Below are 25,614 nucleotides of genomic sequence, written 5' to 3' on the forward strand. Positions count from 1 at the left end.
CTGGCCCCAGGGAGGCAGCTGACTTCCCTGTGGGATGGGTCCGGTCTACAGATAGGGCCCTCTGTTCCTCTCAGAAGGGAGTCACCTACTACAATAACCCTTCTTTCTTTCTTTCTTTGTTGAGGACGTCCTGAGGCGTGGGGGTGAGTGACTAGCACTGGGCATTTCACTGGATGGATCAGCTTCGCCATCCTCAATCGCCTGGTCCTCAATTTCCAGAGCCTCATACCTATTACGTAAGGGCAGTTGGGATGGTGAGGGGGGCCGTGAGAGGTTTCGCTTACCTCTCCGAGGAGGGATCTGACTCCACTCCCCCTTATCCCTTGAGTCCTCTCCTTCTGCCTGGTGACAGGAGAGGAGTGGGTCATCCACTTCTGATAGAGCCTCTTCCTGCTGCCTTGGCCTCAGGGTATGGCTCCACCAATCTATTTCATTTTCACAGTTCCTAATACTTCTTAACCTTTCTACCGCTTCTTTCACTTCAACCACCTTCCTGAGCAGATCATTTACTTGATCGCACCGTATGCACGCAGTGTCTCTGGATCCCTGTGGGAGCAGTGCCAGACTCAGGCATTCATTACAGCCCGAGACCTGCAGAGCCACATGCTTGCAAAGGAGCTCAGTCTGAGGTCCCACGGTCTTCCTCACAGCAGCTTTTGACTGTTTTGCAGTCATGTTCTTTTCTTGTGCTGGGAGATGGAGAATCTCTGCTGTCCGCTTCCCTCGCGCCCTGAGCCGGTGCCCTTGCACGCCGATGTTCCTCTGCTTGTGCATGCCCAGCTTCTGCTTAGCTTAGACTCAAGGCTTCCAGTGACCCACTGTAGGAAATGCTGCTCCTTGTTCGTTCGTTCGCTCGCACTGTGGTGCCGCCCTGGGTGACCCACGCAGGCTACCCGCGTGCTGGGTGCGCAGCGGCCAGCCACCCGTTTAGAGCTGCCGCGTGTGACGCTGACTCCGCCCGTGCCGCGTCAGCAGCCCACCCCCGAGCTGCCGGTTTCGGCACGAGCTAGCCGCCTTTCCTGGCTACAAGAGCCCTCAAAAGAGCACTCAAAAGAGCCCTTTGCCGGCCTTATCCGCCGCGATCCCCTTCCCCAGTGAGGCCTTACCTGCACTGAAGCTGGTCTCCACGGCGATTGGACCCTTTCCACTTGGCGCCGCTCCAGCCGCCAAAATTTCCATATGTCTGGAGATTGCTCTCATGCCCAAAGAGCCAGGAGGGAAAACTATGACTTGATCTAAAGCTCTCTCGAAACCGCTTGCATGGTCCCATAGCCCTTGTTAGAAAGGTTTTTGGAATCGCCTGCATGACCTCACTGACCTTGGGGCTTCCAGCCTTTCCTGGTGCCTTCAGCGTCAAAACCACCCTTTCCCATTTGGCGCCGCGCCAGCCTCGAAAATTTCCATATGGCTGGAGATTGCTCCCACACCCAAAGAGGCAGGATGGAAATCTGTGGCTTGTTCTAAAGCTCTTTCGGAACCGCTTGCATGGCCCCACAGACCTGGAGGCTGCGGGCTTTCCTGGTGCCTTCAGCCTCCAAACCACCCTTTCCCACTTGGAGCTGCGCCAGCCTCCAAAATTTCCATATGTCTGGAGACCGGTCCCACGCCCAAAAAGCGAGGAGGGAAATATCTGTCTTGTACTAACGCTCTTTGGGAAGCACTTGCATGGCCCCACAGACCTTGGGGCTGCGTGCTTTCCTGGTGCCTTCAGCCTCAAAACGGACTCACGGAATCTTCAGAGTTGGAAGGGACCTCTAGAGGTCATCTAGTCCAACTCCCCTGCTAGAGCAGGATTGCCTAAAGCACATGCCTCAGGGCTGCATCCAGGCGGGTCTTGAAAATCTCCAGAGAAGGGGACTCCACAACCTCCCTGGGCAGCCTGTTCCAGCGCTCGGTCACCCTCACTGTAAAGAAGTTTTTCCGTGTATTGGAACGGAACTGCCTATGTTCTAGCTTGTGCCCATTGCCCCTTGTCCTGTCGCTGGGAACCATTGAAAAGAGCCTGGCTCCGTCCTCCTTAAACCCACCCTTTAGATACTTGTAAACATTAATCAGGTCCCCCCTCAACCGTCTCTTCTCCAGGCTAAAGAGTCCCATCTCTTTCAGCCTTTCCTCATAAGGAGGAGGACTTGGTCGTCTTGGGCAGAGTGACCATGAAATGATAGAGTTTTCAATTGTTGGTGAAGGGAGGCGGGGAGCCAGCAAAACTGCCACCTTGGATTTCTGAAGGGCAGACTTTAGCCTGTTTAGGAGCATGGTTGAGAGTGTCCCTTGGGAGGCAGTTTTGAAGAGCAAGGGTGCCCAGGAAGGCAGGTCATACTTCAAGCAGGTGCTCTTAGAAGCACAGAAGGCGGCCATCCCCATGTCCCGAAAGACGAGGCGACGGGGAAGAAGGCCAGCCTGGCTAAACAGAGAGCTTTGGCTGGACCTCAGGAAAAAAAGGAAGGCTTACATTCTCTGGAAAAGGGGCTTAGCAACTTATGAGGATTATCAAGATATAACAAAGCTATGCAGGGGGAAGCTTAGAAGGGCCAAAGCTCAATCAGAACTCAGCTTGGCCACTGCAGTTAAAGAGAACAAGAAGAGATTTTTCCAGTGTATCAACAGAAAAAGGAAGACTAGGGAAAATATAGGTCCACTGATGAATGAGACGGGTGCCCTAGTGGTGGAAGACACAGAGAAGGCAGAGTTACTGAATGCCTTCTTTTCTTCGGGCTTCATTCATAAAGCCGTCCCTCACGCATCCCATACCCTGGAGGCAAGGGGGAAGGTCGGGAGAGAGGAAGACTTTCCCTTAGTTGAGGAGGACCGGGTCAGAGACCACTTGGCCAAGCTGGACATTCATAAATCCATGGGTCCTGACGGGATGCACCCGCGAGTGCTGAGACAGCTGGCAGATGTTATCGCTAGGCCGCTCTCCATTGTCTTTGCAAGGTCATGGGGACCAGGAGAGGTGCCTGAGGACTGGAGGAAGGCAGACATCACTCCAATCTTCAAAAAAGGCAAGAAGGAGGACCCAGGGAACTACAGGCCCGTTAGTCTCACCTCTGTCCCTGGGAAGGTAATGGAGCGACTCATTCTGGATGTCATCTCCAAACACATAGAGGAACAGGAAGTTATTGGAAGTGGTCAGCATGGATTTGCCAAGGGCAAATCACGCCTGACCAATCTGATAGCTTTCTATGATGTTATAACGGGTTGGCTGGCTGAGGGGAGAGCCGTAGATGTCATCTACCTTGACTTTAGCAAGGCTTTTGACACTGTCTCCCATAACATCCTCATTAGGAAGCTGAGGAAGTATGGGCTAGATGAGGTGACAGTGAGGTGGATCGAGAGCTGGCTGAGTGGCAGAACTCAGAGGGTTGTGATCAGCGGCACAGAGTCCAGTTGGAGGCCTGTAACGAGCGGTGTCCCTCAGGGGTCAATACTTGGTCCAATTTTGTTCAATATATTCATTAATGACCTAGATGAGGGGACAGAGTGTATCCTCAGCAAGTTTGCTGATGATACCAAGCTGGGAGGGGTGGCCGACACTCCAGAGGGCCGTGCTGCCATCCAGCGTGACCTGGACAGGCTGGAGAGCTGGGCAGAGAAGAACCAAATGAGGTTCAACAAAAGCAAGTGTAGGGTCCTGCACCTGGGAAGGAAGAATGCCAAACACCAGTATATGTTAGGGGCGGACATGCCGGGAAGCAGCTCTGAGGAGAAGGACCTGGGGGTCCTGGTAGACAGCAAATTATCCATGAGCCAGCAGTGTGCCCTTGTCGCCAAGAAGGCCAATGGCATCCTGGGCTGCATAGGGAAGACTGTGGCCAGTCGGTCGAGGGAGGTCATTCTCCCCCTCTACTCTGCACTGGTGAGGCCACAACTGGAGTACTGTGTCCAGTTTTGGGCTCCCCAGTTCAAGAGGGACAGGGAACTACTGGAGCGAGTCCAGCGTAGGGCAACCAAGATGATTATGGGACTGGAGCACCTCCCTTATGAGGAAAGGCTGAAAGAGCTGGGACTCTTTAGCCTGGAGAAGAGACGGTTGAGGGGGGACCTGATTAATGTTTACAAGTATCTAAAGGGTGGGTTTAAGGAGGACGGAGCCAGGCTCTTTTCAATGGTTCCCAGCGACAGGACAAGGGGCAATGGGCACAAGCTAGAACATAGGCAGTTCCGTTCCAATACACGGAAAAACTTCTTTACAGTGAGGCTGACAGGGCACTGGAACAGGCTGCCCAGGGAGGTTGTGGAGTCCCCTTCTCTGGAGATTTTCAAGACCCGCCTGGATGCAGCCCTGAGGCATGTGCTTTAGGCAATCCTGCTCTAGCAGGGGAGTTGGACTAGATGATCTCTAGAGGTCCCTTCCAACTCTGAAGATTCCGTGAGTCCGTTTTGAGGCTGAAGGCACCAGGAAAGCACGCAGCCCCAAGGTCTGTGGGGCCATGCAAGTGCTTCCCAAAGAGCGTTAGTACAAGACAGATATTTCCCTCCTCGCTTTTTGGGCGTGGGACCGGTCTCCAGACATATGGAAATTTTGGAGGCTGGCGCAGCTCCAAGTGGGAAAGGGTGGTTTGGAGGCTGAAGGCGCCAGGAAAGCCCGCAGCCTCAAGGTCTGTGGGGCCATGCAAGCGGTTCCCAAACAGCTTTCTAACAAGCCAGAGTTTTCCCTCCGGGCTCTTTGGGCGTGGGAGCAATCTCCATCCCTGTGAAAATGCTGGAGTCTGGAGCAGCACCAAGTGGGAAAGAGTACTTTTGAGGCTGAAGGCAGCAGGAAAGCCCACAGCCCCAAGGTCTGTGGGGCCACGCCAGCGGTTCCCAAAGAGCTTTAGAAGTAGCCACAGTTTTCCCTCCTGCCTCTTTGGGTGTGGGAGCAATCTCCAGACATATGGAAATTTTGGAGGCTGGGGCGGCGCCAAGTGCGAAAGGGTGTTTTTTAGGCTGAAGGCGCCAGGAAAGCCCGCAGCACCAAGGTCTATGGGACCATGCAAGCGGTTTCGAGAGAGCTTTAGATCTTGTCATAGTTTTCCCTCCTGGCTCTTTGGGCATGAGAGCGATCTCCAGACATATGGAAATTTTGGCGGCTGGAGCGGCGCCAAGTGGAAAGGGTCCAATCGCCGTGGAGACCAGCTTCAGTGCAGGTAAGGCCTCACTGGGGAAGGGGATCGCGGCGGATAAGGCCGGCAAAGGGCTCTTTTGAGGGCTCTTTTGAGGGCTCTTGTAGCCAGGAAAGGCGGCTAGCTCGTGCCGAAACCGGCAGCTCGGGGGTGGGCTGCTGACGCGGCACGGGCGGAGTCAGCGTCACACGCGGCAGCTCTAAATGGGTGGCTGGCCGCTGCGCACCCAGCACGCGGGTAGCCTGCGTGGGTCACCCAGGGCGGCACCACAGTGCGAGCGAACGAACGAACAAGGAGCAGCATTTCCTACAGTGGGTCACTGGAAGCCTTGAGTCTAAGCTAAGCAGAAGCTGGGCATGCACAAGCAGAGGAACATCGGCGTGCAAGGGCACCGGCTCAGGGCGCGAGGGAAGCGGACAGCAGAGATTCTCCATCTCCCAGCACAAGAAAAGAACATGACTGCAAAACAGTCAAAAGCTGCTGTGAGGAAGACCGTGGGACCTCAGACTGAGCTCCTTTGCAAGCATGTGGCTCTGCAGGTCTCGGGCTGTAATGAATGCCTGAGTCTGGCACTGCTCCCACAGGGATCCAGAGACACTGCGTGCATACGGTGCGATCAAGTAAATGATCTGCTCAGGAAGGTGGTTGAAGTGAAAGAAGCGGTAGAAAGGTTAAGAAGTATTAGGAACTGTGAAAATGAAATAGATTGGTGGAGCCATACCCTGAGGCCAAGGCAGCAGGAAGAGGCTCTATCAGAAGTGGATGACCCACTCCTCTCCTGTCACCAGGCAGAAGGAGAGGACTCAAGGGATAAGGGGGAGTGGAGTCAGATCCCTCCTCGGAGAGGTAAGCGAAACCTCTCACGGCCCCCCTCACCATCCCAACTGCCCTTACGTAATAGGTATGAGGCTCTGGAAATTGAGGACCAGGCGATTGAGGATGGCGAAGCTGATCCATCCAGTGAAATGCCCAGTGCTAGTCACTCACCCCCACGCCTCAGGACGTCCTCAACAAAGAAAGAAAGAAAGAAGGGTTATTGTAGTAGGTGACTCCCTTCTGAGAGGAACAGAGGGCCCTATCTGTAGACCGGACCCATCCCACAGGGAAGTCAGCTGCCTCCCTGGGGCCAGAATTAAGGACATACGGAGGAAACTCCCTTCCCTGGTCCAGTCATCAGATTGCTATCCGCTACTGATATTTCAGGTAGGCAGTGACGAAGTAGGTACCAGAAGTCCGAGGGCAATGAAGAATGACTTTAGGGGCCTGGGACGGCTGGTTAAGGGATCGGGAGCACAAATAGTGTTCTCCTCTATCCCACCATTTGCAGGGGTAGAGGAGGGGATAAATAGGAGGAGCCAGCAAATTAACTCCTGGCTCCGTGACTGGTGCGTCCGGCAGGACTTTGGCTTTTTTGAACATGGGCTGATCTACAGGAAACCAGGCACGCTGGCATCAGGCGGGGGAAGCCTAACCCGAAGGGGAAGAAAGAGACTGGGACAAGAATTAGCAGGGCTTATTCATAAGGCTTTAAAGTAGGTTTGATGGGGGATGGGGACGAAACCAGGATCACAAAAGTGGTGCCTGGGAGCAACATAGCAGTGCTCATGGGTAAAAGCGATAGCAAGGTCTTGCAGCCTGTCTCAGCGATGGTGGAGGATAGTGAATTGTGTGGCAGCATAGACACAAGGAGTAGTGATAATTTGGTAACTACAGTAGTGTCCGAGAATGATCAGGTGCAAATCAGGGCCTGTCCCCCAAAGAAAGTGGCAGGGCAATTAACCCAACTGAAGTGCATCTACACTAATGCACGCAGCATGGGGAATAAGCAGGACGAGCTGGAGGCCATTGTGCAGCAGGGAAACTATGATGTGGTTGCCATCACGGAAACGTGGTGGGAAGACACACACAAGTGGAGCGCTGTAACTGATGGCTACCAGCTTTTCAGAAGAGATAGGCAAGGGAAGAGAGGTGGTGGGGTGGCCCTCTATGTTAGGGGCGGTTTTGAATGTCTAGAACTCAACAGTGTGAATGACAGTGTTGAGTGTGTATGGATAAAAATCAAGGGGAAGGCCAACGTGGCAGATATCGTGATGGGAGGTTGTTATAGACCCCCTGATCGGGATGTAGAAACCGATGAAGTATTCTATAAGCGGCTGGCAGAGGTCTCGCAATCATCTGCCCTTGTTCTTGTGGGGGATTTCAACTTCCCAGATGTCCGCTGGGAATACTACACAGCAGAGAGGGAACAGTGCCGGAGGTTCCTGGAGTGTGTGGAAGACAACTTCCTAACACAGCTGGTGAAGGAACCTACTAGGGGAAGTGCCCTACTGGACCTACTGGTTGTTAACAGAGAAGGTCTTGTGGGGGACGTAAAGGTTGGAGGTCGTCTTGGGCAGAGTGACCATGAAATGATAGAGTTTTCAATTCTTGGTGAAGGGAGGCGGGGAGCCAGCAAAACTGCCACCTTGGATTTCCGAAGGGCAGACTTTAGCCTGTTTAGGAGCATGGTTGAGAGTGTCCCTTGGGAGGCAGTTTTGAAGAGCAAGGGTGCCCAGGAAGGCAGGTCATACTTCAAGCAGGTGCTCTTAGAAGCACAGAAGGCGGCCATCCCCATGTCCCGAAAGACGAGGCGACGGGGAAGAAGGCCAGCCTGGCTAAACAGAGAGCTTTGGCTGGACCTCAGGAAAAAAAGGAAGGCTTACATTCTCTGGAAAAGGGGCTTAGCAACTTATGAGGATTATCACGATATAACAAAGCTATGCAGGGGGAAGCTTAGAAGGGCCAAAGCTCAATCAGAACTCAGCTTGGCCACTGCAGTTACAGACAACAAGAAGAGATTTTTCCAGTGTATCAACAGAAAAAGGAAGACTAGGGAAAATATAGGTCCACTGATGAATGAGACGGGTGCCCTAGTGGTGGAAGACACAGAGAAGGCAGAGTTACTGAATGCCTTCTTTTCTTCGGGCTTCACTGATAAAGCCGTCCCTCACGCATCCCATACCCTGGAGGCAAGGGGGAAGGTCGGGAGAGAGGAAGACTTTCCCTTAGTTGAGGAGGACCGGGTCAGAGACCACTTGGCCAAGCTGGACATTCATAAATCCATGGGTCCTGACGGGATGCACCCGCGAGTGCTGAGAGAGCTGGCAGATGTTATCGCTAGGCCGCTCTCCATTGTCTTTGCAAGGTCATGGGGACCAGGAGAGGTGCCTGAGGACTGGAGGAAGGCAGACATCACTCCAATCTTCAAAAAAGGCAAGAAGGAGGACCCAGGGAACTACAGGCCCGTTAGTCTCACCTCTGTCCCTGGGAAGGTAATGGAGCGACTCATTCTGGATGTCGTCTCCAAACACATAGAGGACCAGGAAGTTATTGGAAGTGGTCAGCATGGATTTGCCAAGGGCAAATCACGCCTGACCAATCTGATAGCTTTCTATGATGTTATAACGGGTTGGCTGGCTGAGGGGAGAGCCGTAGATGTCATCTACCTTGACTTTAGCAAGGCTTTTGACACTGTCTCCCATAACATCCTCATTAGGAAGCTGAGGAAGTATGGGCTAGATGAGGTGACAGTGAGGTGGATCGAGAGCTGGCTGAGTGGCAGAACTCAGAGGGTTGTGATCAGCGGCACAGAGTCCAGTTGGAGGCCTGTAACGAGCGGTGTCCCTCAGGGGTCAATACTTGGTCCAATTTTGTTCAATATATTCATTAATGACCTAAATGAGGGGACAGAGTGTATCCTCAGCAAGTTTGCTGATGATACCAAGCTGGGAGGGGTGGCCGACACTCCAGAGGGCCGTGCTGCCATCCAGCGTGACCTGGACAGGCTGGAGAGCTGGGCAGAGAAGAACCAAATGAGGTTCAACAAAAGCAAGTGTAGGGTCCTGCACCTGGGAAGGAAGAATGCCAAACACCAGTATATGTTAGGGGCGGACATGCCGGGAAGCAGCTCTGAGGAGAAGGACCTGGGGGTCCTGGTAGACAGCAAATTATCCATGAGCCAGCAGTGTGCCCTTGTCGCCAAGAAGGCCAATGGCATCCTGGGCTGCATAGGGAAGACTGTGGCCAGTCGGTCGAGGGAGGTCATTCTCCCCCTCTACTCTGCACTGGTGAGGCCACAACTGGAGTACTGTGTCCAGTTTTGGGCTCCCCAGTTCAAGAGGGACAGGGAACTACTGGAGCGAGTCCAGCGTAGGGCAACCAAGATGATTATGGGACTGGAGCACCTCCCTTATGAGGAAAGGCTGAAAGAGCTGGGACTCTTTAGCCTGGAGAAGAGACGGTTGAGGGGGGACCTGATTAATGTTTACAAGTATCTAAAGGGTGGGTTTAAGGAGGACGGAGCCAGGCTCTTTTCAATGGTTCCCAGCGACAGGACAAGGGGCAATGGGCACAAGCTAGAACATAGGCAGTTCCGTTCCAATACACGGAAAAACTTCTTTACAGTGAGGGTGACAGGGCACTGGAACAGGCTGCCCAGGGAGGTTGTGGAGTCCCCTTCTCTGGAGATTTTCAAGACCCGCCTGGATGCAGCCCTGAGGCATGTGCTTTAGGCAATCCTGCTCTAGCAGGGGAGTTGGACTAGATGATCTCTAGAGGTCCCTTCCAACTCTGAAGATTCCGTGAGTCCGTTTTGAGGCTGAAGGCACCAGGAAAGCACGCAGCCCCAAGGTCTGTGGGGCCATGCAAGTGCTTCCCAAAGAGCGTTAGTACAAGACAGATATTTCCCTCCTCGCTTTTTGGGCGTGGGACCGGTCTCCAGACATATGGAAATTTTGGAGGCTGGCGCAGCTCCAAGTGGGAAAGGGTGGTTTGGAGGCTGAAGGCGCCAGGAAAGCCCGCAGCCTCAAGGTCTGTGGGGCCATGCAAGCGGTTCCCAAACAGCTTTCTAACAAGCCAGAGTTTTCCCTCCGGGCTCTTTGGGCGTGGGAGCAATCTCCAGCCCTGTGAAAATGCTGGAGTCTGGAGCAGCACCAAGTGGGAAAGAGTACTTTTGAGGCTGAAGGCAGCAGGAAAGCCCGCAGCCCCAAGGTCTGTGGGGCCACGCCAGCGGTTCCCAAAGAGCTTTAGAAGTAGCCACAGTTTTCCCTCCTGCCTCTTTGGGTGTGGGAGCAATCTCCAGACATATGGAAATTTTGGAGGCTGGGGCGGCGCCAAGTGCGAAAGGGTGTTTTTTAGGCTGAAGGCGCCAGGAAAGCCCGCAGCACCAAGGTCTATGGGACCATGCAAGCGGTTTCGAGAGAGCTTTAGATCTTGTCATAGTTTTCCCTCCTGGCTCTTTGGGCATGAGAGCAATCTCCAGACATATGGAAATTTTGGCGGCTGGAGCGGCGCCAAGTGGAAAGGGTCCAATCGCCGTGGAGACCAGCTTCAGTGCAGGTAAGGCCTCACTGGGGAAGGGGATCGCGGCGGATAAGGCCGGCAAAGGGCTCTTTTGAGGGCTCTTTTGAGGGCTCTTGTAGCCAGGAAAGGCGGCTAGCTCGTGCTGAAACCGGCAGCTCGGGGGTGGGCTGCTGACGCGGCAGGGGTGGAGTCAGCGTCACACGCGGCAGCACTAAACGGGTGGCTGGCCGCTGCGCACCCAGCACGCGGGTAGCCTGCGTGGGTCACCCAGGGCGGCACCACAGTGCGAGCGAGCGAACGAACAAGGAGCAGCATTTCATACAGTGGGTCACTGGAAGCCTTGAGTCTAAGCTAAGCAGAAGCTGGGCAATCACAAGCAGAGGAACATCGGCGTGCAAGGGCACCGGCTCAGGGCGCGAGGGAAGCGGACAGCAGAGATTCTCCATCTCCCAGCACAAGAAAAGAACATGACTGCAAAACAGTCAAAAGCTGCTGTGAGGAAGACCGTGGGACCTCAGACTGAGCTCCTTTGCAAGCATGTGGCTCTGCAGGTCTCGGGCTGTAATGAATGCCTGAGTCTGGCACTGCTCCCACAGGGATCCAGAGACACTGCGTGCATACGGTGCGATCAAGTAAATGATCTGCTCAGGAAGGTGGTTGAAGTGAAAGAAGCGGTAGAAAGGTTAAGAAGTATGAGGAACTGTGAAAATGAAATAGATTGGTGGAGCCATACCCTGAGGCCAAGGCAGCAGGAAGAGGCTCTATCAGAAGTGGATGACCCACTCCTCTCCTGTCACCAGGCAGAAGGAGAGGACTCAAGGGATAAGGGGGAGTGGAGTCAGATCCCTCCTCGGAGAGGTAAGCGAAACCTCTCACGGCCCCCCTCACCATCCCAACTGCCCTTACGTAATAGGTATGAGGCTCTGGAAATTGAGGACCAGGCGATTGAGGATGGCGAAGCTGATCCATCCAGTGAAATGCCCAGTGCTAGTCACTCACCCCCACGCCTCAGGACGTCCTCAACAAAGAAAGAAAGAAAGAAGGGTTATTGTAGTAGGTGACTCCCTTCTGAGAGGAACAGAGGGCCCTATCTGTAGACCGGACCCATCCCACAGGGAAGTCAGCTGCCTCCCTGGGGCCAGAATTAAGGACATACGGAGGAAACTCCCTTCCCTGGTCCAGTCATCAGATTGCTATCCACTACTGATATTTCAGGTAGGCAGTGACGAAGTAGGTAGCAGAAGTCCGAGGGCAATGAAGAATGACTTTAGGGGCCTGGGACGGCTGGTTAAGGGATCGGGAGCACAAATAGTGTTCTCCTCTATCCCACCATTTGCAGGGGTAGAGGAGGGGATAAATAGGAGGAGCCAGCAAATTAACTCCTGGCTCCGTGACTGGGGCGTCCGGCAGGACTTTGGCTTTTTTGAACATGGGCTGATCTACAGGAAACCAGGCATGCTGGCATCAGGCGGGGGAAGCCTAACCCGAAGGGGAAGAAAGAGACTGGGACAAGAATTAGCAGGGCTTATTCATAAGGCTTTAAACTAGGTTTGATGGGGGATGGGGACGAAACCAGGATCACAAAAGTGGTGCCTGGGAGCAACATAGCAGTGCTCATGGGTAAAAGCGATAGCAAGGTCTTGCAGCCTGTCTCAGCGATGGTGGAGGATAGTGAATTGTGTGGCAGCATAGACACAAGGAGTAGTGAGAATTTGGTAACTACAGTAGTGTCCGAGAATGATCAGGTGCAAATCAGGGCCTGTCCCCCAAAGAAAGTGGCAGGACAATTAACCCAACTGAAGTGCATCTACACTAATGCACGCAGCATGGGGAATAAGCAGGACGAGCTGGAGGCCATTGTGCAGCAGGGAAACTATGATGTGGTTGCCATCACGGAAACGTGGTGGGAAGACACACACAAGTGGAGCGCTGTAACTGATGGCTACCAGCTTTTCAGAAGAGATAGGCAAGGGAAGAGAGGTGGTGGGGTGGCCCTCTATGTTAGGGGCGGTTTTGAATGTCTAGAACTCAACAGTGTGAATGACAGTGTTGAGTGTGTATGGATAAAAATCAAGGGGAAGGCCAACGTGGCAGATATCGTGATGGGAGGTTGTTATAGACCCCCTAATCGGGATGTAGAAACCGATGAAGTATTCTATAAGCGGCTGGCAGAGGTCTCGCGATCATCTGCCCTTGTTCTTGTGGGGGATTTCAACTTCCCAGATGTCCGCTGGGAATACTACACAGCAGAGAGGGAACAGTGCCGGAGGTTCCTGGAGTGTGTGGAAGACAACTTCCTAACACAGCTGGTGAAGGAACCTACTAGGGGAAGTGCCCTACTGGACCTACTGGTTGTTAACAGAGAAGGTCTTGTGGGGGATGTAAAGGTTGGAGGTCGTCTTGGGCAGAGTGACCATGAAATGATAGAGTTTTCAATTCTTGGTGAAGGGAGGCGGGGAGCCAGCAAAACTGCCACCTTGGATTTCCGAAGGGCAGACTTTAGCCTGTTTAGGAGCATGGTTGAGAGTGTCCCTTGGGAGGCAGTTTTGAAGAGCAAAGGTGCCCAGGAAGGCAGGTCATACTTCAAGCAGGTGCTCTTAGAAGCACAGAAGGCGGCCATCCCCATGTCCCGAAAGACGAGGCGACGGGGAAGAAGGCCAGCCTGGCTAAACAGAGAGCTTTGGCTGGACCTCAGAAAAAAAGGAAGGCTTACATTCTCTGGAAAAGGGGCTTAGCAACTTATGAGGATTATCACGATATAACAAAGCTGTGCAGGGGGAAGCTTAGAAGGGCCAAAGCTCAATCAGAACTCAGCTTGGCCACTGCAGTTACAGACAACAAGAAGAGATTTTTTTCCAGTGTATCAACAGAAAAAGGAAGACTAGGGAAAATATAGGTCCACTGATGAATGAGACGGGTGCCCTAGTGGTGGAAGACACAGAGAAGGCAGAGTTACTGAATGCCTTCTTTTCTTCGGGCTTCACTGATAAAGCCGTCCCTCACGCATCCCATACCCTGGAGGCAAGGGGGAAGGTCGGGAGAGAGGAAGACTTTCCCTTAGTTGAGGAGGACCGGGTCAGAGACCACTTGGCCAAGCTGGACATTCATAAATCCATGGGTCCTGACGGGATGCACCCGCGAGTGCTGAGAGAGCTGGCAGATGTTATCGCTAGGCCGCTCTCCATTGTCTTTGCAAGGTCATGGGGAACAGGAGAGGTGCCTGAGGACTGGAGGAAGGCAGACATCACTCCAATCTTCAAAAAAGGCAAGAAGGAGGACCCAGGGAACTACAGGCCCGTTAGTCTCACCTCTGTCCCTGGGAAGGTAACGGAGCGACTCATTCTGGATGTCGTCTCCAAACACATAGAGGAACAGGAAGTTATTGGAAGTGGTCAGCATGGATTTGCCAAGGGCAAATCACGCCTGACCAATCTGATAGCTTTCTATGGTGTTATAACGGGTTGGCTGGCTGAGGGGAGAGCCGTAGATGTCATCTACCTTGACTTTAGCAAGGCTTTTGACACTGTCTCCCATAACATCCTCATCAGGAAGCTGAGGAAGTATGGGCTAGATGAGGTGACAGTGAGGTGGATCGAGAGCTGGCTGAGTGGCAGAACTCAGAGGGTTGTGATCAGCGGCACAGAGTCCAGTTGGAGGCCTGTAACGAGCGGTGTCCCTCAGGGGTCAATACTTGGTCCAATTTTGTTCAATATATTCATTAATGACCTAGATGAGGGGACAGAGTGTATCCTCAGCAAGTTTGCTGATGATACCAAGCTGGGAGGGGTGGCCGACACTCCAGAGGGCCGTGCTGCCATCCAGCGTGACCTGGACAGGCTGGAGAGCTGGGCAGAGAAGAACCAAATGAGGTTCAACAAAAGCAAGTGTAGGGTCCTGCACCTGGGAAGGAAGAATGCCAAACACCAGTATATGTTAGGGGCGGACATGCCGGGAAGCAGCTCTGAGGAGAAGGACCTGGGGGTCCTGGTAGACAGCAAATTATCCATGAGCCAGCAGTGTGCCCTTGTCGCCAAGAAGGCCAATGGCATCCTGGGCTGCATAGGGAAGACTGTGGCCAGTAGGTCGAGGGAGGTCATTCTCCCCCTCTACTCTGCACTGGTGAGGCCACAACTGGAGTACTGTGTCCAGTTTTGGGCTCCCCAGTTCAAGAGGGACAGGGAACTACTGGAGCGAGTCCAGCGTAGGGCAACCAAGATGATTATGGGACTGGAGCACCTCCCTTATGAGGAAAGGCTGAAAGAGCTGGGACTCTTTAGCCTGGAGAAGAGACGGTTGAGGGGGGACCTGATTAATGTTTACAAGTATCTAAAGGGTGGGTTTAAGGAGGACGGAGCCAGGCTCTTTTCAATGGTTCCCAGCGACAGGACAAGGGGCAATGGGCACAAGCTAGAACATAGGCAGTTCCGTTCCAATACACGGAAAAACTTCTTTACAGTGAGGGTGACAGGGCACTGGAACAGGCTGCCCAGGGAGGTTGTGGAGTCCCCTTCTCTGGAGATTTTCAAGACCCGCCTGGATGCAGCCCTGAGGCATGTGCTTTAGGCAATCCTGCTCTAGCAGGGGAGTTGGACTAGATGATCTCTAGAGGTCCCTTCCAACTCTGAAGATTCCGTGAGTCCGTTTTGAGGCTGAAGGCACCAGGAAAGCACGCAGCCCCAAGGTCTGTGGGGCCATGCAAGTGCCTCCCAAAGAGCGTTAGTACAAGACAGATATTTCCCTCCTCGCTTTTTGGGCGTGGGACCGGTCTCCAGACATATGGAAATTTTGGAGGCTGGCGCAGCTCCAAGTGGGAAAGGGTGGTTTGGAGGCTGAAGGCACCAGGAAAGCCCGCAGCCTCAAGGTCTGTGGGGCCATGCAAGCAGTTCCCAAACAGCTTTCTAACAAGCCAGAGTTTTCCCTCCGGGCTCTTTGGGCGTGGGAGCAATCTCCAGCCCTGTGAAAATGCTGGAGTCTGGAGCAGCACCAAGTGGGAAAGAGTACTTTTGAGGCTGAAGGCAGCAGGAAAGCCCGCAGCCCCAAGGTCTGTGGGGCCACGCCAGCGGTTCCCAAAGAGCTTTAGAAGTAGCCACAGTTTTCCCTCCTGCCTCTTTGGGTGTGGGAGCAATCTCCAGACATATGGAAATTTTGGAGGCTGGGGCGGCGCCAAGTGCGAAAGGGTGTTTTTTAGGCTGAAGGCGCCAGGAAAGCCCGCAGCACCAAGGGCTATGGGACCATGCAAGCGGTTTCGAGAGAGCTTTAGATCAAGTCATAGTTTTCCCTCCTGCCTCTTTGGGTGTGGGAGCAATCTCCAGACATATGGAAATTTTGGCGGCTGGAGCGGCGCCAAGTGGAAAGGGTCCAATCGCCGTGGAGACCAGCTTCAGTGCAGGTAAGGCCTCACTGGGGAAGGGGATCGCGGCGGATAAGGCCGGCAAAGGGCTCTTTTGAGGGCTCTTTTGAGGGCTCTTGTAGCCAGGAAAGGCGGCTAGCTCATGCCGAAACCGGCAGCTCGGGGGTGGGCTGCTGACGCGGCACGGGCGGAGTCAGCGTCACACGCGGCAGCTCTAAACGGGTGGCTGGCCGCTGCGCACCCAGCACGCGGGTAGCCTGCGTGGGTCACCCAGGGCGGCACCACAGTGCGAGCGAGCGAACGAACGAACAAGGAGCAGCATTTCCTACAGTGGGTCACTGGAAGCCTTGAGTCTAAGCTAAGCAGAAGCTGGGCAACCACAAGCAGAGGAACATCGGCGTGCAAGGGCACCGGCTCAGGGCGCGAGGGAAGCGGACAGCAGAGATTCTCCATCTCCCAGCACAAGAAAAGAACATGACTGCAAAACAGTCAAAAGCTGCTGTGAGGAAGACCGTGGGACCTCAGACTGAGCTCCTTTGCAAGCATGTGGCTCTGCAGGTCTCGGGCTGTAATGAATGCCTGAGTCTGGCACTGCTCCCACAGGGATCCAGAGACACTGCGTGCATACGGTGCGATCAAGTAAATGATCTGCTCAGGAAGGTGGTTGAAGTGAAAGAAGCGGTAGAAAGGTTAAGAAGTATTAGGAACTGTGAAAATGAAATAGATTGGTGGAGCCATACCCTGAGGCCAAGGCAGCAGGAAGAGGCTCTATCAGAAGTGGATGACCCACTCCTCTCCTGTCACCAGGCAGAAGGAGAGGACTCAAGGGATAAGGGGGAGTGGAGTCAGATCCCTCCTCGGAGAGGTAAGCGAAACCTCTCACGGACCCCCTCACCATCCCAACTGCCCTTACGTAATAGGTATGAGGCTCTGGAAATTGAGGACCAGGCGATTGAGGATGGCGAAGCTGATCCATCCAGTGAAATGCCCAGTGCTAGTCACTCACCCCCACGCCTCAGGACGTCCTCAACAAAGAAAGAAAGAAAGAAGGGTTATTGTAGTAGGTGACTCCCTTCTGAGAGGAACAGAGGGCCCTATCTGTAGACCGGACCCATCCCACAGGGAAGTCAGCTGCCTCCCTGGGGCCAGAATTAAGGACATACGGAGGAAACTCCCTTCCCTGGTCCAGTCATCAGATTGCTATCCGCTACTGATATTTCAGGTAGGCAGTGACGAAGTAGGTACCAGAAGTCCGAGGGCAAGGAAGAATGACTTTAGGGGCCTGGGACGGCTGGTTAAGGGATCGGGAGCACAAATAGTGTTCTCCTCTATCCCACCATTTGCAGGGGTAGACGAGGGGATAAATAGGAGGAGCCAGCAAATTAACTCCTGGCTCCGTGACTGGGGCGTCCGGCAGGACTTTGGCTTTTTTGAACATGGGCTCATCTACAGGAAACCAGGCACGCTGGCATCAGGCGGGGGAAGCCTAACCCGAAGGGGAAGAAAGAGACTGGGACAAGAATTAGCAGGGCTTATTCATAAGGCTTTAAAGTAGGTTTGATGGGGGATGGGGACGAAACCAGGATCACAAAAGTGGTGCCTGGGAGCAACATAGCAGTGCTCATGGGTAAAAGCGATAGCAAGGTCTTGCAGCCTGTCTCAGCGATGGTGGAGGATAGTGAATTGTGTGGCAGCATAGACACAAGGAGTAGTGATAATTTGGTAACTACAGTAGTGTCCGAGAATGATCAGGTGCAAATCAGGGCCTGTCCCCCAAAGAAAGTGGCAGGACAATTAACCCAACTGAAGTGCATCTACACTAATGCACGCAGCATGGGGAATAAGCAGGACGAGCTGGAGGCCATTGTGCAGCAGGGAAACTATGATGTGGTTGCCATCACGGAAACGTGGTGGGAAGACACACACAAGTGGAGCGCTGTAACTGATGGCTACCAGCTTTTCAGAAGAGATAGGCAAGGGAAGAGAGGTGGTGGGGTGGCCCTCTATGTTAGGGGCGGTTTTGAATGTCTAGAACTCAACAGTGTGAATGACAGTGTTGAGTGTGTATGGATAAAAATCAAGGGGAAGGCCAACGTGGCAGATATCGTGATGGGAGGTTGTTATAGACCCCCTAATCGGGATGTAGAAACCGATGAAGTATTCTATAAGCGGCTGGCAGAGGTCTCGCAATCATCTGCCCTTGTTCTTGTGGGGGATTTCAACTTCCCAGATGTCCGCTGGGAATACTACACAGCAGAGAGGGAACAGTGCCGGAGGTTCCTGGAGTGTGTGGAAGACAACTTCCTAACACAGCTGGTGAAGGAACCTACTAGGGGAAGTGCCCTACTGGACCTACTGGTTGTTAACAGAGAAGGTCTTGTGGGGGATGTAAAGGTTGGAGGTCGTCTTGGGCAGAGTGACCATGAAATGATAGAGTTTTCAATTCTTGGTGAAGGGAGGCGGGGAGCCAGCAAAACTGCCACCTTGGATTTCCGAAGGGCAGACTTTAGCCTGTTTAGGAGCATGGTTGAGAGTGTCCCTTGGGAGGCAGTTTTGAAGAGCAAGGGTGCCCAGGAAGGCAGGTCATACTTCAAGCAGGTGCTCTTAGAAGCACAGAAGGCGGCCATCCCCATGTCCCGAAAGACGAGGCGACGGGGAAGAAGGCCAGCCTGGCTAAACAGAGAGCTTTGGCTGGACCTCAGGAAAAAAAGGAAGGCTTACATTCTCTGGAAAAGGGGCTTAGCAACTTATGAGGATTATCACGATATAACAAAGCTATGCAGGGGGAAGCTTAGAAGGGCCAAAGCTCAATCAGAACTCAGCTTGGCCACTGCAGTTACAGACAACAAGAAGAGATTTTTCCAGTGTATCAACAGAAAAAGGAAGACTAGGGAAAATATAGGTCCACTGATGAATGAGACGGGTGCCCTAGTGGTGGAAGACACAGAGAAGGCAGAGTTACTGAATGCCTTCTTTTCTTCGGGCTTCATTCATAAAGCCGTCCCTCACGCATCCCATACCCTGGAGGCAAGGGGGAAGGTCGGGAGAGAGGAAGACTTTCCCTTAGTTGAGGAGGACCGGGTCAGAGACCACTTGGCCAAGCTGGACATTCATAAATCCATGGGTCCTGACGGGATGCACCCGCGAGTGCTGAGAGAGCTGGCAGATGTTATCGCTAGGCCGCTCTCCATTGTCTTTGCAAGGTCATGGGGAACAGGAGAGGTGCCTGAGGACTGGAGGAAGGCAGACATCACTCCAATCTTCAAAAAAGGCAAGAAGGAGGACCCAGGGAACTACAGGCCCGTTAGTCTCACCTCTGTCCCTGGGAAGGTAACGGAGCGACTCATTCTGGATGTCGTCTCCAAACACATAGAGGACCAGGAAGTTATTGGAAGTGGTCAGCATGGATTTGCCAAGGGCAAATCACGCCTGACCAATCTGATAGCTTTCTATGATGTTATAACGGGTTGGCTGGCTGAGGGGAGAGCCGTAGATGTCATCTACCTTGACTTTAGCAAGGCTTTTGACACTGTCTCCCATAACATCCTCATTAGGAAGCTGAGGAAGTATGGGCTAGCTGAGGTGACAGTGAGGTGGATCGAGAGCTGGCTGAGTGGCAGAACTCAGAGGGTTGTGATCAGCGGCACAGAGTCCAGTTGGAGGCCTGTAACGAGCGGTGTCCCTCAGGGGTCAATACTTGGTCCAATTTTGTTCAATATATTCATTAATGACCTAGATGAGGGGACAGAGTGTATCCTCAGCAAGTTTGCTGATGATACCAAGCTGGGAGGGGTGGCCGACACTCCAGAGGGCCGTGCTGCCATCCAGCGTGACCTGGACAGGCTGGAGAGCTGGGCAGAGAAGAACCAAATGAGGTTCAACAAAAGCAAGTGTAGGGTCCTGCACCTGGGAAGGAAGAATGCCAAACACCAGTATATGTTAGGGGCGGACATGCCGGGAAGCAGCTCTGAGGAGAAGGACCTGGGGGTCCTGGTAGACAGCAAATTATCCATGAGCCAGCAGTGTGCCCTTGTCGCCAAGAAGGCCAATGGCATCCTGGGCTGCATAGGGAAGACTGTGGCCAGTAGGTCGAGGGAGGTCATTCTCCCCCTCTACTCTGCACTGATGAGGCCACAACTGGAGTACTGTGTCCAGTTTTGGGCTCCCCAGTTCAAGAGGGACAGGGAACTACTGGAGCGAGTCCAGCGTAGGGCAACCAAGATGATTATGGGACTGGAGCACCTCCCTTATGAGGAAAGGCTGAAAGAGCTGGGACTCTTTAGCCTGGAGAAGAGACGGTTGAGGGGGGACCTGATTAATGTTTACAAGTATCTAAAGGGTGGGTTTAAGGAGGACGGAGCCAGGCTCTTTTCAATGGTTCCCAGCGACAGGACAAGGGGCAATGGGCACAAGCTAGAACATAGGCAGTTCCGTTCCAATACACGGAAAAACTTCTTTACAGTGAGGCTGACAGGGCACTGGAACAGGCTGCCCAGGGAGGTTGTGGAGTCCCCTTCTCTGGAGATTTTCAAGACCCGCCTGGATGCAGCCCTGAGGCATGTGCTTTAGGCAATCCTGCTCTAGCAGGGGAGTTGGACTAGATGATCTCTAGAGGTCCCTTCCAACTCTGAAGATTCCGTGAGTCCGTTTTGAGGCTGAAGGCACCAGGAAAGCACGCAGCCCCAAGGTCTGTGGGGCCATGCAAGTGCTTCCCAAAGAGCGTTAGTACAAGACAGATATTTCCCTCCTCGCTTTTTGGGCGTGGGACCGGTCTCCAGACATATGGAAATTTTGGAGGCTGGCGCAGCTCCAAGTGGGAAAGGGTGGTTTGGAGGCTGAAGGCGCCAGGAAAGCCCGCAGCCTCAAGGTCTGTGGGGCCATGCAAGCGGTTCCGAAAGAGCTTTAGAACAAGCCACAGATTTCCATCCTGCCTCTTTGGGTGTGGGAGCAATCTCCAGACATATGGAAATTTTGGAGGCTGGCGCGGCGCCAAATGGGAAAGGGTGGTTTTGACGCTGAAGGCACCAGGAAAGGCTGGAAGCCCCAAGGTCAGTGAGGTCATGCAGGCGATGCCAAAAACCTTTCTAACAAGCCAAAGTTTTCCCTCCGGGCTCTTTGGGCGTGGGAGCAATCGCCAGGCATCTGGAACCTTAGGCAGCTGGCACGCTGCCAAGTGGGAAATGGTTGTTTTGAGGCTGAAGGCGCCAGGAAAGCCCGCAGACTCAAGGTCAGTGGGGCCATGCAAGCGGTTCCCAAACAGCTTTCTAACAAGCCACAGTTTTCCATCCTGCCTCTTTGGGCGTGGGAGCAATCTCCAGCCCTGTGAAAATGCTGGAGTCTGGAGCAGCACCAAGTGGGAAAGAGTACTTTTGAGGCTGAAGGCAGCAGGAAAGCCCGCAGCCCCAAGGGCTATGGGACCATGCAAGCGGTTTCGAGAGAGCTTTAGATCAAGTCATAGTTTTCCCTCCTGGCTCTTTGGGCATGAGAGCAATCTCCAGACATATGGAAATTTTGGCGGCTGGAGCGGCGCCAAGTGGAAAGGGTCCAATCGCCGTGGAGACCAGCTTCAGTGCAGGTAAGGCCACACTGGGGAAGGGGATCGCGGCGGATAAGGCCGGCAAAGGGCTCTTTTGAGGGCTCTTTTGAGGGCTCTTGTAGCCAGGAAAGGCGGCTAGCTCGTGCCGAAACCGGCAGCTCGGGGGTGGGCTGCTGACGCGGCAGGGGCGGAGTCAGCGTCACACGCGGCAGCTCTAAACGGGTGGCTGGCCGCTGCGCACCCAGCACGCGGGTAGCCTGCGTGGGTCACCCAGGGCGGCACCACAGTGCGAGCGAACGAACGAACAAGGAGCAGCATTTCCTACAGTGGGTCACTGGAAGCCTTGAGTCTAAGCTAAGCAGAAGCTGGGCATGCACAAGCAGAGGAACATCGGCGTGCAAGGGCACCGGCTCAGGGCGCGAGGGAAGCGGACAGCAGAGATTCTCCATCTCCCAGCACAAGAAAAGAACATGACTGCAAAACAGTCAAAAGCTGCTGTGAGGAAGACCGTGGGACCTCAGACTGAGCTCCTTTGCAAGCATGTGGCTCTGCAGGTCTCGGGCTGTAATGAATGCCTGAGTCTGGCACTGCTCCCACAGGGATCCAGAGACACTGCGTGCATACGTGCGATCAAGTAAATGATCTGCTCAGGAAGGTGGTTGAAGTGAAAGAAGCGGTAGAAAGGTTAAGAAGTATTAGGAACTGTGAAAATGAAATAGATTGGTGGAGCCATACCCTGAGGCCAAGGCAGCAGGAAGAGGCTCTATCAGAAGTGGATGACCCACTCCTCTCCTGTCACCAGGCAGAAGGAGAGGACTCAAGGGATAAGGGGGAGTGGAGTCAGATCCCTCCTCGGAGAGGTAAGCGAAACCTCTCACGGCCCCCCTCACCATCCCAACTGCCCTTACGTAATAGGTATGAGGCTCTGGAAATTGAGGACCAGGCGATTGAGGATGGCGAAGCTGATCCATCCAGTGAAATGCCCAGTGCTAGTCACTCACCCCCACGCCTCAGGACGTCCTCAACAAAGAAAGAAAGAAAGAAGGGTTATTGTAGTAGGTGACTCCCTTCTGAGAGGAACAGAGGGCCCTATCTGTAGACCGGACCCATCCCACAGGGAAGTCAGCTGCCTCCCTGGGGCCAGAATTAAGGACATACGGAGGAAACTCCCTTCCCTGGTCCAGTCATCAGATTGCTATCCGCTACTGATATTTCAGGTAGGCAGTGACGAAGTAGGTACCAGAAGTCCGAGGGCAATGAAGAATGACTTTAGGGGCCTGGGACGGCTGGTTAAGGGATCGGGAGCACAAATAGTGTTCTCCTCTATCCCACCATTTGCAGGGGTAGAGGAGGGGATAAATAGGAGGAGCCAGCAAATTAACTCCTGGCTCCGTGACTGGTGCGTCCGGCAGGACTTTGGCTTTTTTGAACATGGGCTCATCTACAGGAAACCAGGCACGCTGGCATCAGGCGGGGGAAGCCTAACCCGAAGGGGAAGAAAGAGACTGGGACAAGAATTAGCAGGGCTTATTCATAAGGCTTTAAAGTAGGTTTGATGGGGGATGGGGACGAAACCAGGATCACAAAAGTGGTGCCTGGGAGCAACATAGCAGTGCTCATGGGTAAAAGCGATAGCAAGGTCTTGCAGCCTGTCTCAGCGATGGTGGAGGATAGTGAATTGTGTGGCAGCATAGACACAAGGAGTAGTGATAATTTGGTAACTACAGTAGTGTCCGAGAATGATCAGGTGCAAATCAGGGCCTGTCCCCCAAAGAAAGTGGCAGGACAATTAACCCAACTGAAGTGCATCTACACTAATGCACGCAGCATGGGGAATAAGCAGGACGAGCTGGAGGCCATTGTGCAGCAGGGAAACTATGATGTGGTTGCCATCACGGAAACGTGGTGGGAAGACACACACAAGTGGAGCGCTGTAACTGATGGCTACCAGCTTTTCAGAAGAGATAGGCAAGGGAAGAGAGGTGGTGGGGTGGCCCTCTATGTTAGGGGCGGTTTTGAATGTCTAGAACTCAACAGTGTGAATGACAGTGTTGAGTGTGTATGGATAAAAATCAAGGGGAAGGCCAACGTGGCAGATATCGTGATGGGAGGTTGTTATAGACCCCCTAATCGGGATGTAGAAACCGATGAAGTATTCTATAAGCGGCTGGCAGAGGTCTCGCGATCATCTGCCCTTGTTCTTGTGGGGGATTTCAACTTCCCAGATGTCCGCTGGGAATACTACACAGCAGAGAGGGAACAGTGCCGGAGGTTCCTGGAGTGTGTGGAAGACAACTTCCTAACACAGCTGGTGAAGGAACCTACTAGGGGAAGTGCCCTACTGGACCTACTGGTTGTTAACAGAGAAGGTCTTGTGGGGGATGTAAAGGTTGGAGGTCGTCTTGGGCAGAGTGACCATGAAATGATAGAGTTTTCAATTCTTGGTGAAGGGAGGCGGGGAGCCAGCAAAACTGCCACCTTGGATTTCCGAAGGGCAGACTTTAGCCTGTTTAGGAGCATGGTTGAGAGTGTCCCTTGGGAGGCAGTTTTGAAGAGCAAGGGTGCCCAGGAAGGCAGGTCATACTTCAAGCAGGTGCTCTTAGAAGCACAGAAGGCGGCCATCCCCATGTCCCGAAAGACGAGCCGACGGGGAAGAAGGCCAGCCTGGCTAAACAGAGAGCTTTGGCTGGACCTCAGGAAAAAAAGGAAGGCTTACATTCTCTGGAAAAGGGGCTTAGCAACTTATGAGGATTATCACGATATAACAAAGCTATGCAGGGGGAAGCTTAGAAGGGCCAAAGCTCAATCAGAACTCAGCTTGGCCACTGCAGTTACAGACAACAAGAAGAGATTTTTCCAGTGTATCAACAGAAAAAGGAAGACTAGGGAAAATATAGGTCCACTGATGAATGAGACGGGTGCCCTAGTGGTGGAAGACACAGAGAAGGCAGAGTTACTGAATGCCTTCTTTTCTTCGGGCTTCATTCATAAAGCCGTCCCTCACGCATCCCATACCCTGGAGGCAAGGGGGAAGGTCGGGAGAGAGGAAGACTTTCCCTTAGTTGAGGAGGACCGGGTCAGAGACCACTTGGCCAAGCTGGACATTCATAAATCCATGGGTCCTGACGGGATGCACCCGCGAGTGCTGAGACAGCTGGCAGATGTTATCGCTAGGCCGCTCTCCATTGTCTTTGCAAGGTCATGGGGAACAGGAGAGGTGCCTGAGGACTGGAGGAAGGCAGACATCACTCCAATCTTCAAAAAAGGCAAGAAGGAGGACCCAGGGAACTACAGGCCCGTTAGTCTCACCTCTGTCCCTGGGAAGGTAACGGAGCGACTCATTCTGGATGTCGTCTCCAAACACATAGAGGACCAGGAAGTTATTGGAAGTGGTCAGCATGGATTTGCCAAGGGCAAATCACGCCTGACCAATCTGATAGCTTTCTATGATGTTATAACGGGTTGGCTGGCTGAGGGGAGAGCCGTAGATGTCATCTACCTTGACTTTAGCAAGGCTTTTGACACTGTCTCCCATAACATCCTCATTAGGAAGCTGAGGAAGTATGGGCTAGCTGAGGTGACAGTGAGGTGGATCGAGAGCTGGCTGAGTGGCAGAACTCAGAGGGTTGTGATCAGCGGCACAGAGTCCAGTTGGAGGCCTGTAACGAGCGGTGTCCCTCAGGGGTCAATACTTGGTCCAATTTTGTTCAATATATTCATTAATGACCTAGATGAGGGGACAGAGTGTATCCTCAGCAAGTTTGCTGATGATACCAAGCTGGGAGGGGTGGCCGACACTCCAGAGGGCCGTGCTGCCATCCAGCGTGACCTGGACAGGCTGGAGAGCTGGGCAGAGAAGAACCAAATGAGGTTCAACAAAAGCAAGTGTAGGGTCCTGCACCTGGGAAGGAAGAATGCCAAACACCAGTATATGTTAGGGGCGGACATGCCGGGAAGCAGCTCTGAGGAGAAGGACCTGGGGGTCCTGGTAGACAGCAAATTATCCATGAGCCAGCAGTGTGCCCTTGTCGCCAAGAAGGCCAATGGCATCCTGGGCTGCATAGGGAAGACTGTGGCCAGTAGGTCGAGGGAGGTCATTCTCCCCCTCTACTCTGCACTGATGAGGCCACAACTGGAGTACTGTGTCCAGTTTTGGGCTCCCCAGTTCAAGAGGGACAGGGAACTACTGGAGCGAGTCCAGCGTAGGGCAACCAAGATGATTATGGGACTGGAGCACCTCCCTTATGAGGAAAGGCTGAAAGAGCTGGGACTCTTTAGCCTGGAGA

Source organism: Rissa tridactyla, chromosome 3 (assembly GCF_028500815.1).
Source record: "Rissa tridactyla isolate bRisTri1 chromosome 3, bRisTri1.patW.cur.20221130, whole genome shotgun sequence".
Lineage (NCBI taxonomy): Eukaryota > Metazoa > Chordata > Aves > Charadriiformes > Laridae > Rissa > Rissa tridactyla.